At 34.7% G+C, this 6,000-nt stretch overlaps 1 long non-coding RNA gene across 2 annotated transcripts in view; it reads left to right on the top strand.

Annotated features, from left to right (window-relative positions):
• The window catches only part of LOC132366040 (uncharacterized), a 444,928-nt gene extending 439,680 nt beyond the window's left edge, over window positions 1–5,248 (top strand). For both annotated transcript variants that reach the window (XR_009503341.1, XR_009503340.1), the window contains exons 6-7: window positions 4,393–4,527; window positions 4,767–5,248. This is a non-coding gene — a long non-coding RNA (uncharacterized LOC132366040). The remainder of the gene's footprint in view (window positions 1–4,392; window positions 4,528–4,766) is intronic.
• Window positions 5,249–6,000: the final 752 nt, after the last annotated feature.

The raw sequence follows: 6,000 nt of genomic DNA on the forward strand, positions 1-6,000 counted from the left end.
CACAATTCTTAACTCTTATAGAAGCTCATTTTTTTTTCGAAGTTTTGCTTAACATTTAAACAAAGAGGAAAGAAATACCATATTAATCATTTTAATAGTATAATTAATCTATTTCAATAAAATATGAATCTAGGACACATCAGTAAAAGTAAAGAAATATAAATAAAAACTATCACCACTATAATATTTACTAAATATAACACTTCCCAAACTAGAATTTAAACTTTGTTTAAAATATTACTGTGCCTTTAAAATTCTGTTTCTTTCACTGGATTATATAGTCTTAAATACTTTTTTTAAGTAAATGTTTTATGTTACAATCAATACATTTGTTACCTGCTAACTATTCAAGATTACCTCTGCATTAATAGTGCTTTTTTAACCAAAGTGTTAAGCTTATATCCAGAAATCTTTAGGAAAATAAATGCTTGTCAATCTTCATTGAGAGTTACTAAAATATTTGATAGTGATGGTCATCAACACTTTGTGGGATAAACTACCTAACTACTACTACTTTTACTCTAAAGAGGAGAGCTGCCAAAGGACACAGGACTTCTATATTTCTAAATTTTTAAGGGAATTGTTCTTTGGTAACAGGATTCATATACTCAAAAAAAAAAAAAAAACCACTAAATTGAATTTATGTTTGTGGAAATTTATGTTTACTTACACAAGATTAGGCATAATGTTTACCTGATAAAACTTTTTCTTCACAGTGTCTCAAAGTAGATTAGTATTGTGATGTTATGAACTGTATTGCACCTCTGCTTTAAATTCATACTATGAAGCCCTAACTCCCATACAATTGTATTTGGAGGTAGGGACTTTAAGAAGGTAATTAAGTTTAAATGAAATCAGAAGGGTGGGGCCCTAACCAACTTTAAGGATTGGTGTTCTTATAAAAGCAACAGATGCTAGACATCTGTCTCCCTCCACTTAAACACAGAGGAGAGGTGACGTGAGGATACAGCAAGAAGGCAGCCATCTACAATCAAGAAATAAAATGCTCACCAGAAATATAACTTGCTGGTACCTCAACCATGGACTTCTAGCCTCCAGAACTATGATAAAATAAGTGTCTGTTGTTAAAGCCACCCAAGCGGTGGTATTAGGTTTTGACAGTCAGCAGACTAATATATGCAAAATAGCATACAGTGTGCAGGGGAATATCTTCAACTTAAGAGTAAGTGTTACTATTTGAAAACAATAGAAGCATTTTCAAATAACATGAAATATTGAAAATATTATGTTGCAAAGACTCAAAAATATATGGTAAAAATGACCTTATAAATCACTTGAAGATATGCTTCAGTTGGCAGAGCAATAAATCAAAATTTAAAAAGCATAATGGTACACAAACCACCTAAGTGTTGATGGATGAATGGATAAAGAAAATGTGAAATATAATATATATATATAATTCAGCCTTTAAGAAAAGAAGTAAATCCTGTCACTTATGACAATATGGATAAACATAATATGCTAAGTGAAATAAGCCAGACAGAGAAGGACAAATACTATATGTATAGTATCATGTACATGTGGAATCTAAAAAAAAGGAAAAAGAAAAGTTGAACTCATAGGAACAGAGAGTAGAAAATCAGTTGCCAGGGGGCTGAAGAGTTTTAGAAAATAAGGAGAGGTTGGTAAAAGGGTACAAACTTTCAGTTGTAAGATGAATAAGGTCTGAGGATCTAATGTATAACATAGTGACTATGGTTGATAACACTGTACTGTATAATTGAAATTTGCTGAGAGTAGAATTCAAACGTTCTCACCAACGGGGAAAAGAAAAGGACAAAATACGTGAGGTGATGAATGTGTTAATTTATCTGATGGGGGGGAATTCTTTCACAATGTATACGTATATCAAACCATCATATTGTACACTTTAAGTATCTTACAATTTATTTATCGGTTATACCTCAATAATGCTGAAAAGAAAAAAAAGAAACACCATAATGAAAAAAGTGTGGTTTTAAAGAACTTGTGGGTCTCCCCTTACTTCCTATGTACCCCAAGTTCTATAATAATCAAGGTCATATGTTTTCCAGAGTGTCCTTCTCTAGTAGAAAAACTTAGCCCATTTTTGCTTTTATCTTTCAACAGTATCAGCATCTGTGTTCCCTAATAAGCAAGCTTTATCTTGATGTGTTTGATATCATTTAAAACAATTACTGATATTATTATTTTCTATCATTTAACTCAGGCCAAATGCTTGGGACACAGTGTCAGAAAAATTGTCCAATAAATCGTTTTTTTTTCTTTCTTTTTGCTTTTTTATTTTTTTCACCCACACTGCAAGGTATATGGGATCTTAGTTCCCTGACCAGGGATTGAACCCCATGCCCCCTGCAGTGGAAGCATGGATTCTTAACCACTAGACCGCCAGGGAAGTCCCAGTCATGTTTTATTTTTTCTTTTCTTTCTCACTAAAATAGGAAGCATTGAACTACATATGGCCATTTTCATTATCAAGGAAATGGAAAAATAATTTTCTGCAACTATGGAACACATTTGAATTAAGTCATTTTTAAAAATCTGAAGACAAATAAACCATGCAGGGGCAAATTCTCCTACATCATTAATTCTTTCACAGTATGTTTTGAGTGTCTACTAAATGCTAGATATTATTCTAGATGTTAGGACCATATCTGTGAACAAAATATGTATGATGGCTATAGGAGGGACTTTCTAATCTAGTGGGTGATATAAATACATTGACGATTGTAATAAGAGTAAACTGTTAGGGATAAACACATATGTCTTCAGAGCACCAGTCTCCTATGCCTAATCCTGTGTTGATTTTTTTCCTTTGTTAAAATACCAGTATAGGGAGCCAGATTTCTACCATAGAAAATAATGCAGTAAAGAGTTATAAGAAACATTCTAAAAGTTTATTGGTGGTCATCTCTGGGCAGTAAAATTATGATAAATTTTTATTTCTTTTCCTTCTTCTTTTGACTATGTTTTCCAAAATATTCAAATTGAGAATCAGAAAATCATAAAACTATACATACAAACACTTGTCTATCTCATGTTATGAAGATTAAAGAAAGTTAAGTAGTAGGAAGTTCAGAGCTGCCATTTTCCACTAACTCTTTTTATTTTGATGGCATTTTCCAAGTTCCTGAGTTGAGTATATATTACTTTAAAATGAGGGAAAACACTTTATTTATTATAACTTAAAGAAGAACCTATGAGATAAAAACATTAATATTTTGTTTGTAAATTTTTATCTCATTTCTATTGTAAATATATATGCATGTCTAATTTTTATACTTTTAATACTTTCATATAAGGATTTTTCAACTTTAATTACAGACATTAAAATGTTAGTTAACATGTTTTCATCAAATCTCTTTGATTGGATATGCCATTATGTACTTTACTATTCCTCAAAACATATGGCTGTGATAGCATTTTCACTATTACAAATAGCAATCCCATGAGCAGTTAGTACCTAAATATTTTTCTGGATCTCAAAATATTTGTTTATGATGGACTCCAATGGTCTGATGGAATCCAGATCTAGGAATACTGGACTAATGGATGTAAGCTTTTAACCTTTTTGAGATATAGCCAAATAACTCTCTATGAATGTTTTACATCTTTATAACCTTTGGATTTGTGTGCAGGCTCTGCTTCAGACAGAAGATTACTCAACTTCTCTAAACCTCAGTTTCTTCATCCATAAAGTAGGGCTAATACTGCCTCATAGTCTAGAGCAAAGATGAAATGAAATGATGCACTCACAGGATTTCACACAGTGCTCAACACAGAACAGATGACCAGTAATGATTTTTTTCTCACTCCCTCCCCTGGAAGATAACTATGTCTGCTGCAATCTCACTTTTCTACCCCAAACCCCTTCTTCAATTCATTTTTCATCCAGCCATCAGCAACACCCCTCTAGCTCTGTTTTTTGTAGCTCTGTCTTCCTTTTCACATTTCTTATTCCCAGCCACACTGCCTGTGTCCCATCTATATTAGAAGGAGCTTATCTTATTTTGGCACTCTGTAAATAACAGACTGCTGATAAGAATAATAATGGAAAGTCAGATTGCAGCAGAGCAGAATCAGGGAGAAATAAAGGTAACACTGAGTGAACTTCAACAGGAAAGAAAGGATGCATGGTGAGTAAATGATTCTATACCCAGAGGTGATGAATGCTGTCAAGCAATAACTGTCCCAGGAAAACAAAACAAAAAAAAGGTCAGCGTGAATACAGAGGAGTGAAAGGAAATCAAGGAGTAGCCAGAAAGCCAAACGGTACAAAAGAACAGTTCTTGGACTAAGAGAGTAGAAAAAATGGACATGGGCATGGATCGGAAGATAAAGGCAGAGAGGCAGGGGTGAGGGAAGATGGAGTTCATTATGAATGTCTTTCAGGCACAAAAGGAAGACACAGTCCGTGAAAGAGCCAGTGACGCCAGCAGAGAACGGCATTGACAAGATATTGATGTCTGGGTCCAGGGGAAACCAGATAGGATTTTAATCACCTGCAGATGGGCACAAAGAACAAGAGTGAGTATTGAAAATTGATATTTAAAATCAACCACAAACTTGTGTGACATTGGTGACTATGTATAGCACCTGGTCTGATGGGTTGAACCATAAACAAACAATTTTTTAAAATAACTAAATTTTAAAAAATGAGTCCAGCTTTGAGATGTAGCTAATCCTTGAGTGGTCCATGGCCCCTCGTTACCCCTGTGAGGAGTAATTCTAAGCCGTCATGGTTGGCTCTTCCTTCTCTTCCTTAGGCTGGAGTCCTTCAACAAATTTCCAGTACATCCCTCTACCTCCAAAGGTGGCAGCCTGATGGGACTTCTTGAAACATGGCTTGGAGAATGTCAGTCTCTTATTCCAAAGCCTTCAATGTACCTCCTGCAGAGTTGAGTCCAAGTTCTGGCACAAAGTTCTCCACCAGGTAGTACCAACTGACCTTTCCAACTGGACTCCCATATTCCCAGTAAGGTGTCTTAGACTCTGGAGTCTGTAGTCCTTTCACTTTTGTGTAGGCAGATACCATACCCCCTGTCATTTGAATACATTGAGAAGCAGGGCCCAAAGGCCAGGTGAAGGGGTTCTCAAACATTTTGTTCTAGAGAAAAAATGACTCATCATGCTCGCTTCATATGAATGATCTTTTAAGAGCCATGACAATGATCCTCATTATACGGGCATGGTCATACAATCTTTTAAAAAAATTTTTTTATTGAAGTATCATTGATTTACAATATTGTGTTAGTTTCAGGTGTGCGGCAAAGTCATTCAGATATCTTGTAAAATCCTCACAGCAATTTCATGAGGTAGAAACTGGTTTCCTCATTTTACAGATGAGGTAGGAGGAATTATCCTCATTTTACCACAGAGGAGTTAAATAATGTGCCTAAAGCACATGTAATAAATTCCCTGTCAGTCTTTGCAGCCCTCTTGCAAAGTCTATATTTTAGCAATTAAGTATTCTCTTTCTGGTCTCTAACCAATTTGTTCTTGAAATGTTATTCCTGGATTTTTATCCTGGTATTGTGACCATTTTGGTCTGGTTTCCTTCTTGTTGAGTCTTTAAAATTGTTATCTTCAGACTCTGTTTTGCAACATTGAGCTCTGTTTTGGAATAACCCATGCGATTCACCCTGGAGGACCTGGGCACATGTTCTCTCTGCAAAATGGAAGAATTTGGTAATAATATTCCCCATGGACTCTGAAGTCAGACAGACATTAATTTCAATCTCAACTGTGCCACTTTCTAGGCTGTATATACTTAAGTAAGTCATGAAAATTATCTGTGCTTTAGTTTCCTTATCTGTAAGAAGGGAATTCTAATATTATTCCTTTCTACTCCCCAGAGTTATTGGAAAGCTCAGATTATGTGATGAATAAGAAGGTCATTTGTAAGCTATAAAGTGTTGAACAAATGTTCAGAATGATTATGACATCATCTTGGCATAGTCATTTTGTGCCTCTTAATCCAGGCACAGACCAGAACTGTCC

This window comes from Balaenoptera ricei, chromosome 5, assembly GCF_028023285.1.
Source record: "Balaenoptera ricei isolate mBalRic1 chromosome 5, mBalRic1.hap2, whole genome shotgun sequence".
Classification (NCBI taxonomy): Eukaryota; Metazoa; Chordata; class Mammalia; order Artiodactyla; family Balaenopteridae; genus Balaenoptera; species Balaenoptera ricei.